We start from the raw sequence: 12,322 nt of genomic DNA, 5'->3' as shown, positions 1-12,322 counted from the left end.
TTATTAGCTTACTTTCCTATAGTTATTCATGAAAGGCTAATTACAGTTTGAAATGTATACAGTCTGTGTCATAATTAACCACATTGTGATAGTCTAATTAATCATTATAGTCTGAGACCTCATTTCTAATGCAGGAAATTAAGTAAAGAATTCTACAGCAACATAGAGAACGCTCTTGAAAGCCACAAGGAATACCGAGAGGGGCAACTTTTGAAATGTAGTCTTCAAATAAGCTAGCCAAGCGCAAACCAAAATGTCATTCGTTGTCATCTGCATCCATGTAGATTGTGCAAAAGGCTGCAAGTGTTTTAGGAGCAGAGTTTGGCCACCATGTATTTCAGAACAATCTCTAAAAAAAAAACCAATGGTGCGTGTGATCGTCCCCCAACAACAAAAGCCTGGAAGTTCTCAACACCAAGTCCTTGATCACCTCTGCAAGGTCAGCCAGAGAGAGACTTCAGAAGCCTAGCCCCAAGACAGGCTTCAACCTGGTTCTTTTGGACTACAACTCCCATCACAGTTCAGCCAGCACGAACAAGGGTGAAGGGAGCTGTCTCCCAAGCACATCTGTAGGACACCAAGCTGGAGAAAGCTGCCTTAGGGAACAATGAGCCAGGTGGTCCTTAGTACAATGCCAGCTTCATACTCTGTGCTCCGGTTGCCTGACATTAAAAAGGTAAAGGACCCCTGACAGTTAAGTCCAGTTGCGAATGACTCAGGGGTTGCGGCGCTCATCTCGCTTTACTGGCCGAAGGAGCAGACGTTTGTCCACAGTTTTTCTGGGTCATGTGGCCAGCATGACTAAGCCGCTTCTGGCAAAATGTCGTTTACCTTCCCGCTGGAGTGGCACCTATTTATCTACTTGCACTTTGGCGTGCTTTCAAACTGCTAGGTGGGCAGGAGCTGGGACAGAGCAATAGGAGCTCACCCCACCGTGGGGATTCGAACCGCCGACCTTCTGATCGGCAAGCCCAAGAGGCTCAGGAAGAAATAAATTATTCACAGCATTCACTGGAGAAGGAATAGGCAAGAAATACCACTGACTACTAACGTAACTTGAAGACTGGGGTGCAGCAATGGATCCAGGATACTCCATTGCAATGGATAGATGGGTTCAGGTGCACCTGAAGAATCTATAGAGTCTCTCCCCCTCCCATGACTTCCCTCAACTTCCTCTTCTGGTTCGTCAGTCGTTAGCTTATCCCGCTTATCTTAGTCTACCTTGATTTTATAATCTTGTAATTACATATTGTCATGGGGACCCAGGTGGTGCTGTGGGTTAAACCACAGAGCCTAGGGTTTGTCATGCTGGCCACATGACCTGGAAGCTATACGCCGGCTCCCTCGGCCAATGATTCAAGATGAGCGTCGCAACCCTAGAGTCAGTCATGACTGGACCTAATGGTCAGGGGTCCCTTTACCTTTTTTAATTACATATTGTTATATTATCATTTTTTGTGCCATATTTTCCCATCACCTCTTACCGTTAATTAATTTCCATTATTGCATCTTAACTTTTATGATTGTTTTCTTAAATGTGTTTACTTAAACCCTGCTAGTGAGTCCACTTCTTTAAAAATATTTCCGTCAGAACCTCATAAATGGTTCCCAATCCTTTTTAAAGTCTCTAGGGCCGTCTTAAGCGTATCTGGCTCCGTGGTGCGAAGATCCCTCCAGCGCCCCCCCCCGCCCCATTTCACGACACGACTGTCTGGCGGGCGCAGAGTGCAACGTGGCTGCCGCAGACACAGCAGCACGGCGCCCCCCCTAGCGGCCCGGCACCCTGGCGCATTGCGCCACTCAGCCTTGCCTTAGAGCCGGCCCTGAAAGTCTCTATTGTCCTCATCTCTTAATCTTCCAGTCAATTTTGCCATTTCAGCGTATTGCATCAGTTTTTCTTCCCATTTGTGACATGTGTTTTAGTGGCTTGCATTCCTTCTTCATAGCTCAAATTATAATAGTACTATTTCAAATGCACCGTCAAGTCTCAGGTCTTGTACAATAAGTACCACTCAAGTCTTTCGCCAACCTACTAAAAACAAGTATTCCCACCCAAATGCCTCTTGTATGGCTCACAGAGATGTGTTTATCATAGCAGTTGACAAGGCAGCCCAGGTGTTTTATAGGCACTAAGCTGTTTCTCCTATTATTAGTTTGCTGCCTGTGGACAACTACCAGCCATGTTCCTTCTGCCACCCACTGCCTCTTAGAAGAAGTGAACATCGCACAGGTTTTTTTTTGCTGTATGGTTGTTCCTTTCACTTTCAGTAGCAGCAGGAGGCAAAATTGAAAAGAAGCAGCTTGAAAGAAATAAAGGCAATTCTGAAATTACCACTGCTTCATAACCCATTGCCTCAAGGGGCGGCGGGGGGGGGGGGGAACGGCCAAGACTACATGAACCTTTGCCTCCTAACCTCTCACTTTTATAAAAGATTTTTTATTACAGAGGCACAGGATGAAATATCTCTCCATACTTCCTCCAGAGATGTCATACTTTCAAACTCACCAAAATTGTGTTACAGAAGCAGATGCTTGCAAAAAGATTTAGGAAACTAGACCATGTTTTTGCCCTAAGGCGAACAAAAAACAAGCCAGCCCTTCCCAAGCATCGGTGAATTCTCTTGGGTGTGATAACAAATCCTACAGACATTCATTAGAGAAAATGTTGCTGTTTTCATGTTTGCCTATGTAATGGTGCTGTTGCGGCTACTCTTGAGTAAAGATGCCCAAGTCTACTCTGTCTTTAAGAGTTTTATTGTGCATTGGAAGCCGCCCAGAGTGGCTGGGGAAACCCAGCCAGATGGGCGGGGCATAAATAAATTATTATTATTATTATTATTATTATTATTATTATTTACTTAACAGTGCAGAGATAGCTGAAAACATGACCTCTCCGTCATTCACAGAATCTGGGAGTGGACATTTCCGGCTACGGGACCAGCATAAGAGTTTGGGCACCCCAAAACGCCTCCTCTTACGTTTAGTGGTACGCCACAATTTGGGCACCAGAAGGGGCTGCCTGTTCCCCTCCACCTGTTGGTCAAGGCGGTGCAAGGGCTCTCCAACATCGCTGACACCTCCGTCCCGCTAACTTCCTGATTCCCCTCACCTGACCCGCTGCTGCTGCTCTCACTGGGCGAAGTGCTGGTCAACAGGAGAGGCGGAGGCTCCCTGTACGGAGGTCCCCTGACAGCATAGCCAAAACACTTGGGCAGAATTCAACCTCCATGAATATCCACTCAACTGGACACTGGGTATGTATCAATCAGTCTTTTGGGGGGGGGGTGTGGGATGCATGGCTTTTTACCTGATGAATTATCGTAAGAGACATTTATAACATTTCCAGAGCAATCCTAACCATGTCTACTCATGCCGGCCCTACTGAATCCACTGGGATATTTTCTAAATAAGTGGGGCTAGGATTGCAGCCTAAGGGGTTCAAACAAATCTTTGCTATTATACTCACATCTCCATATTAGCTGTTGATGGGTATCTAATTTGAACCGAGATGTAGAGTAGTCACCATGCAACTTTCCGCCTTATGACAACTGGTTATCCAACTTTGCAACTGCATACAGAGTTTACAGTTTTGGAAGAACGAATAGTTGCACAGATAGGGATGTATTTTTAGAATACATTTGGAGGGGCATCACACTATATTAGCTATTGGGAGAGAGAAAAGGGCGGCTAATTCTGTTTTCCATATCCTGTTACAGTTCTGAAATAAAACAACACCTTAAATACACAGTCAGACAACGCATTGTGGATGGTCCTAATACAGCTAACAAAACTGTGACAAAAATATTGTATTCCTCCACTGTGGGTTTAGGAAGATTCCCCCCCCCCTTTATGGATCAATACCTTTCCTTCTTATAAACCAGTGCAAAGTGGCTCACACCACGGAAGAGAGAAACTAAAACCCCAACATAATTGACAGACATTTCAGAGAAAAATCGCAAGAGAAAACAGATGTGCCCAAATTATAAAACTCTTATGTGAGAATTTTAAGCACAGCATGAAATTTTGCATTCCTATAGCTAGGTCAGAAAACTTCCATGATAATGCGGAAGAACTAGCATTTCCTATGAGCAGGTGTTGTTGCTCAACACTTGAACATGTTGAATATTACTTCCACACCTTAGAAAAGGGGACTGTAACAAGTAAGTTGGGGGAAATCCAAAGACGCAGATTCCCTGTGAATCAGAATATTCAAACCAACCAAAAATGCATCAGCAAAGCAGCAAGATGCAATATTTTAAATACATGCAAAAGAAAATTAAGTGAAAGTGTTCCGCTGTTTATTAAAGAGCATCACATATCACTTTCCATTCAGGAAAAAAACAGTAATGCATTTTAACCGCCACATAAATATTCAGTATCTGTTTGTAACAAATATGTAAATGCTTGATTTAACCTGTAAGAAGGATGTTGGTGCAAAAGCTACTTTCCCTTGTTAGCACAAGCTGCTTTCTTCTCCTCCCACCCCCTGAACAAAACCATACCTAATAACTCACAATTGTTGACTGCGCCTCAGCTTCCCTTTGAAAAATTGTTCTGTATCAAGCGCTCTCCCTTTCACACATTTCAACCCAATTAGAGACAAGACAGATTAGTGTGAAAAAGGCAGTTAATTTTAGAAAATGTATGCGTAAAATCAAACGTGTTTAATTATTTCAATATTTCCAGCATATGACAGATTTTTAAAAGGCAATGAAATAATGTTTCACAAAGTAGAATGAGAACAGCAGATTGACCAATAAAGGTCTTTATACTGGATTTTAAATGCATAATGTTTTAATTTGCCTTTCATTCAAGTTCTGTATTAGATTTTACTAATAATACACCACCGGAGCTGCAAATTCTGAACCACGCAGTTTTCCTACATAGACTCAATGAATATTTTTGACCATTTGTTCTACGATATGCAGACTGTTATCTTCTCCAAATTCACTGTAAATTAGTAGGAGACTTTTAATCATTTAAAATATTTAAGTGTATTACTATGCTGGCAACATACATCAACTTGCTAGCATCCACAGTTGTCATGTGAGAGACAAGAGCTCTCAGACCTGAAGAGCAGCAAGAAAAATAGTTCACACAGAGAAGGACAACGATGTGCAATTACAAACGTCAATCAACACTGTGCTTTCCTAGACTTCTTAATCCCATGAACACCTCCAAATGGATTGAATTGATCTCTGAGCAGAAGAAACACAATTTATGAAGATAAAAACATTGCAGAGATTGGTTGCTTGTAAGTGGTGGTGGATTCATTTTTATTTTTTAAAAGCAACAACAACCTGAAGAATGATGCCTAATAAAACTATAAAAGATTTCAGTGGTACCTCGGTTTACAAACACAATTGGTTCCGGAAGTCTGTACTTAACCTGAAGCGAACTTTCCCATTGAAAGTAATGGAAAGTGGATTAATCTGTTCCAGACGGGTCCGCGGAGTACTCAACCTGAAGCGTACTTAACCCAAGGTATGAGTGTAATTGGTTCCGGAAGTCCGTACTTAACCTGAAGCGAACTTAACCTGAAGCGAACTTTCCTATGGAAAGTAATGGAAAGTGGATTAATCCGTTCCAGACAGGTCTGCGGAGTACTTAAACCAGGCATCCCCAAACTTCGGCCCTCCAGATGTTTTGGACTACAATTCCCATCTTCCCCGACCACTGGTCCTGTTAGCTAGGGATCATGGGAGTTGTAGGCCAAAACATCTGGAGGGCCGCAGGTTGGGGATGCCTGACTTAAACTGAAAATACTCAAACGAGACGTACTTAAACCGAGGTATGACTGTACAGTCACAATTCATTAGGACCTACTTATGAGTAGACATGGTGAGGATTGCATTGCACAAGATACTTTGAGCACTCTATAAATCACTTCACAAACGTTAGTTGAACATTACTTGAGCATTAGTACAACAGCTTGCAAAGGAAATTGGGTGTAATTATCCCCATACCAATGATGAGGCTGAACAAGAATGGTTTGCCTAAGGCCACTCAATAAGTTCACAGCTAGAGGCGAAATTTGAAACATAAGCCTCACAAGCTCACACTCTGAACCACCACGCTAAACCAGCTTGGGAAGTGCCTGGCTGAAATCTCATCAAAACCAAGAACTAATTCACTATGTGCCCACTTTTTTTAGGTCCATGGACACACCTGGAGCTTTCTCACCTGGAGTACTGTGGCCTCCACCTCCTCTGGTAACATCTCTTCACACACCCACACACCCAAGAAACAGAACGAAAGTGTCTGCACACAGGCTTCACTTTTCCAAGGGAAGTGGGCAAAAGTTGGACCCATTGGAATTCATCTCAACCTTGAAAAGCACACACAGCTGAAAGAGGAAGCGGAAAACAGCACCATCTTCCAATTCCTTGCTTCGGTTCTATGTACATTTCCAGAAAAAGGTAAGCCATCTTCACTACCAAGTGATCAAGGAGGAAGCGAGTGTACGTGGGAAGGAGATTCAGAAACTTTGTGGGCACCAGAGGATGCTGGCAACTCAGTAACGCAAAAGTAACAATACTGCCCAGCTTTATAGGGATATTGTAAAGGTCGCGGAGACAGAGCAATCAACGAGTGTTTTGCATTCGTACAGGACCATTGTTATAAAGGAGAGAGGAGTGTGGCAGCACGCTAGCTTCTTATTAAACCAGTGATGGGCAACCTTTTGAGCTTGGTGTGTCAAAATTTGCCAAAAAACCAAGCATAACTTGAAGTGTGTCACTTCAAGAAGAAAAACCATAATTTCACGTTATTTATAGTTTAAATAACAAAAATGTATAATTGTAATATATAACTGTATTTAATAAGCCAAAAACTAATTATTTAACCAAACCAAACCAAAAACCCCTTATTTATCACAAAGTGCCCAGAGTTGTTGAGCTTTTTGGGGGCAGCTGCTGACCAAAGTTTTGGAGGTTTTTGGGTGTGTGTGTGTGTGCAAAAGTTGGTTTGCTTTGGGAGGGGGATGCCCCAAAGCCGCTGCGCTTTTTTAGGGGGGGAAGAGAACAGAAATAAATGACAAATAATACCTTCGCTGGAACTAACACGCAGCACCGACACAGTCTGCCAAAGCGCCAGAAAAAGCAGCACAGAAAGGGTTAAAAACAATCTCTGGCTACCAGCAACAACAACAGCAAAAAAGTATATGGGTTTTAACAGCGGAGACAAGCTGTAGGAGAAGCAGGAGAACAAATGGGGGGGGCAACAACAACAGCGTGAATGGGCCGATGGGGCGCGTGCCAGCAGTGAGGGCTCTGTGTGTCACGTCTGACACACGTGTCATAGGTTCGCCATCACTGTATTAAACAAAATGTTGTGAGAAGAAATGCCGTATTCTTTGCCGGGATGGGCGGGCGGTGAGCAACGAAGACTGGAGAAAGATGAAAAGAGAAAGGAATTAAAAAGGTAGCAAAAAAAGATGCAAGAGATAACGCAGGTTTCACTAGCAGCTGGTGAAACAGAGAAAGTGCATCTATGGTGGCCAAAGGTAGGCTCTACCACTGATGTGGAAGGGCTACAAATTTGGGGACCTTCAAAAGCAGGGAACTGCTCTAATTATACACAGGGGAAGGTTGGCCCAAGCAGCAAAGGCAGGAAGAGCTACTGAGGCAGAATGGAAAGCTCCCATACACCAGGAACTAAAAGGCTCATGGTTGCCCTCCTCTTTCATACCACTTCTTTAGCATCCTCCTAAAAGTAGACAACATACAAGAATAGTTGGTTCCTCAAAAGGACTGAAAAGACATAGAACAAATAAGACTTTCATTCTACCAGAACACTTTGTTGTTTTGCTCATCACCACCAAAGCACTCCCTGTTCCTATTACCTCAAACAGCTGTTAGCCAGCTCTTCTCCACAATCCCAACAGTTAATTAGCAACAAGAAACAGTAAACATGTACAGCCTGCCACATTTAATTATACTGTAATTTTCTTAAGTTAGAAACGGTGCATTATTCAAATGTATGTCCCTTTTTTTAAAAGAAGAAGAGGTGCAATTTTTTAACCTTACAACTAAAAATGTCCCCGAGTTCTATCTTTGACAATTCTAAGATGGTTAAATTGCTTCAGGTGCCTACCATAACGTCACAGAAGGTAAGCCATGTAAGGAACTAATAGGCATTTTAAAATTCCCTATATTTTGCTTCACAATGCGATAAATAAAGCTTGGTGATGCCGTCTTTTCTCTTCTCCCAGCCTTGAGAAACTACAGGATGAAATAGTACTTTAAGATACTCTATTTCAGTAATTGTTTTTTTTGTTAGTGTACCAAAACAATTACTTTGCAGAATTGGTGGAGAATTCTGCTGAGAGTAGAGGAAGTAACTATCTTGCCCACCAGCAAAATCCAGTTTCCCGCCCCTGAAAACACACACACACAAGGTTCGTTTCCCATTCACTCAAGTACCTTATTATGCAGACATTTTGGAACTACTGGGCTACCAAGAGATTGCAAGCTCTTTAACATTGTTCTTTCTCCCCTTTAATAAGCTATCATATTCACTGTTTGTTTTTTTAATGGGAGATGGCAGATTGTGATGTGTATACAATGAAAAGGTTGAATACTGCAAAACACAAAACAGCAACTTGAAAAGAATAAGCTGGTATTTGCACCAAATCTCCTTTGCAAGCCTGTTGTAAAGATGTTGAAGGAATGCAGTGCTTTTTTCTTTAAAAAATATATGTTTAGGGGTACAGTACTCTCATTTTGACTCAAGAAAACCACTATTTTATAGTTCAAATCAGAAAAATAAATACAGTAAATGGACAAAATGCTTGTGAAATGCTTTTTAAATGGTGCCATTCAAAACAGTCCCAACTTTTTTTTCCTGCCTGTGACTTTCTAAGCACTAACCAAGTTTAATGAAACAGCTGTTTCATATACAGGACTTTAAAAACCTCTGTCTTTAAAAGTAGCATGGAATGAAGAATGGTATCCAACTAATAGATCCATTGTGACCAATTGACTTAAGCCTACTTATTACAATGGGTCAATATTCCGAGTATGATTTAGGCAGATGATTAATATACTTTGAGTTGAGTATCTGATGCGCTTGTGTTTAGTCAGGGCCAGAAAGCAACACCATAAAGTAGTGTTTCACAAATGTTACGCAAAGATTTGGAGACAACGGCTCTTAATAAAAGAATGGAATGGGCAACGGCTCCGGATTTGCTTTGAATTTAGATGCTTCCATGGTTCACTCCCTGGTAATTCCAGCTAACATAGCTCAAAAGTAACAGGGCTGGAAAGGTATTTCTGCCTAAGACTCTGGAGAGGCCCTGGCAGTCTCGATTCAGTATAGAGCAGAGCAATATGCTTATTTTATGTGCAGAAGTAATTATTGGCATTTGCCATGTTAGTACCAGGGAAAATAATACAAAAAATGAAGAAGAGATGCCTTTAATTTCATTAGAATCAACTACTTCTTTTTTTTTTTTGCAATGGCAGACTAAACATTAATTGCAGCAAACAGGCAGAACACCAGGCAGCCAACAGCATCTACATTTCAGATGATCTCTCAGATGAAAACAATGGACAAGAAAAGCTTGCTAGACCACTCACCTCTCAAATGGCACCCAGACCCAAGAAATCTCTCTCCCAGAAACCTCATATTGCCCCCTTCCCTTCAATATTTAGAAAAATGAAGACTGCCCTGCTTCAACAGGCCATCAGTACTTCAATATTGGTGCCTCATTGTTGGTGGATTCTTCTGAATGGAACAGGCCGGTAAGATCCTGAGCAAGTTTGCAGATGACACCAAATTGGGAGGGGTGGCTAATACCCCAGAGGACAGGATCACACTTCAAAATGACCTTAACAGATTAGACAACTGGGCCAAAGAAAACAAGATGAATTTTAACAAGGAGAAATGTAAAGTACTACACTTGGGCAAAAAAAGAAAAAGAAAGGCACAAATACAGGATGGGAGACACCTGGCTTGAGAGCAGTACATGTGAAAAGGATCTAGGAGTCTTGGTAGACCACAAACTTGACATGAGTCAACAGTGTGATGCAGCAGCTCAAAAAGCCAATGCAATTCTGGGCTGCATCAATAGGAGTATAGCATCTAGATCAAGGGAAGTAATAGTACCACTGTATTCTGCTCTGGTCAGACCTCACCTGGAGTACTGTGTCCAGTTCTGGGCACCACAGTTCAAGAAGGATACTGACAAGCTGGAACGTGTCCAGAAGAGGGCAACCAAAATGGTCAAAGGCCTGGAAACGATGCCTTATGAGGAACGGCTTAGGGAGCTGGGTATGTTTAGCCTGGGGAAGAGAAGGTTAAGGGGTGATATGATAGCCATGTTCAAATATATAAAAGGATGTCATATAGAGGAGGGAGAAAGGTTGTTTTCTGCTGCTCCAGAGAAGCGGACACGGAGCAATGGATTCAAGCTACAAGAAAGAAGATTCCACCTCAACATTAGGAAGAACTTCCTGACAGTAAGAGATGTTTGGCAGTGGAATTTGCTACCAAGGAGTGTGGTGGAGTCTTCCTTATTTGGAGGTCTTTAAGCGAAGGCTTGACAGCCACCTGTCAGGAATGCTTTGATGGTGTTTCCTGCTTGGCAGGGGGTTGGACTGGATGGCCCTTGTGGTCTCTTCCAACTCTAGGATTCAAGGATTCTAGGATTCATAGATGGTGCAGTGTGAATCATGTGAGTCCACTTCAGAAACCGAGTTTCTTGGCTTCAACTCTTCCATGTGACCAAAGTCACAATATGGTTATCTGAGCAAGAAGCTAAGTGAGGATCTTAAGGCAAGTGTGTGTCTACTGCATAGATAAATTATGAGACCATGAGCGCAGCCAAGGGGGGCAGGGAGTGGCAGCTGCCCCCACAAATGAATAAAAATACAGGGGACCCTCTAGCTACATACCGCTCTGGATACGTAACTTTCAGGTTATGAACACAGCAAACCCGGAAGTGTTTAGCCGTGCACGCATGCGCAGAAGCACTCAATCGCACCACACACATGCACAGAAACGGCGACTCTGCCTATGGACTTTTCGGGTTGCAGACGGATTCCCAGAACAAATTTAATTCATACCCGGAGGGTCCAGTGTACATAAAAATACATAGCTAACTGAGGTTCTGCCCCCCCCAACAAAATCCTAGCTACGCCCATGTATGAGACCCAGAGAATTTCACTGAAAAATACACAGGTGTTATCAAAAGAAAGACATTGCTTTCAAAATGTGGATCAATTAAATGTTGTGTGTGATTTCCTTTATTATAAATATTTCACAGACATACAATGAGGCAAGGCTGGCTTTGTGAAAACAAACAGAAGCATAATAGAATCAAAGAGTTGGAAGGGACCCAAGGACAATCTAGTCCAACCACATGCAATGCAATAATCTCAGCTAAAGCATCCCTGACAGATGGCCATCCAAACTCTGTTTAAAAACCTCCAAGGAAGAAGAGCCCACCACCTCTCACGGGAGTCTGTTCCACTGCCAAGCAGCTCATACTGTCAGAAAGTTTTCCCCGAATGTTTAATTGTAATCTTCTTTCTTGCAACTTGAAGCCATTGCCACGAGTCCACAAGCTTGTTCCCTCTTGGCAGGTGCCAGCCCTTTAAAGATATTTGAAGATGGCTATCATATCTCCTCTCAGTCTCCTCTTTTCCAGGCTAAACATGCCCAGCTCCTTCAAGCACTCCTTGTAAGGCTTAGATTCCAGGCCCTTGAGCATCTTGGTCACCCTCATCTGCACCCATTCCCGCTTGTCAACATCCTTCTTAAATTGTGGTGCGCAGAACTGGACACAGTATTCTAAGTGTGGTCTGACTAAGGCAGAATAAAAAGGTAAAGGGACCCCTGACCATTACGCCAAGTCGTGACCGACTCTGAGGTTGCAGTACTCATCTCACGTTATTGGCCGAGGGAGCTGGTCGGTGTACAGCTTCCAGGTCATGTGGCGACCATGACAAAGCCGCTTCTGGCGAACCAGAGCAGCGCACGGAAACGCCGTTTACCTTCCTGCTGGAGAGGTACCTATTTATCTACTTGCACTTTAACATGCTTTCGAAATGCTAGGTAGGCAGGAGCTGGGACCGAGAAACAGGAGCTCACCCCGTCGCGGGGATTCGAAGCGCCGACCTTCTGATCGGCAAGCCCTAGGCTCTGTGGTTTAACCCACAGCGCCACAGAATAGAGTGGTACTATTACTTCCCTTATGGGAGGCGGGTGGCGCTGTTGTCTAAACGACAGAGCCTAGGGCTGGCCGATCAGAAGGTCGGCGGTTTGAATCCCCGCGACGGAGTGAGCTCCCATTGTTCGGTCCCTGCTCCTGCCAACCTAG

The 12,322-nt window shown here is 43.2% G+C and overlaps 1 protein-coding gene across 2 annotated transcripts in view; it reads right to left on the bottom strand.

Moving 5' to 3' along the window:
• Positions 1 to 12,322, bottom strand: part of PARD3B (par-3 family cell polarity regulator beta) — a 539,269-nt gene that overhangs the window by 490,647 nt on the left and 36,300 nt on the right. The window lies entirely within an intron of this gene.

The sequence above is a fragment of the Zootoca vivipara genome, chromosome 1 (assembly GCF_963506605.1).
Source record: "Zootoca vivipara chromosome 1, rZooViv1.1, whole genome shotgun sequence".
NCBI lineage: Eukaryota > Metazoa > Chordata > Lepidosauria > Squamata > Lacertidae > Zootoca > Zootoca vivipara.
Note: the sequence above shows the minus strand (reverse complement) of the source record. Positions and strands in the feature narration are given on the sequence as shown.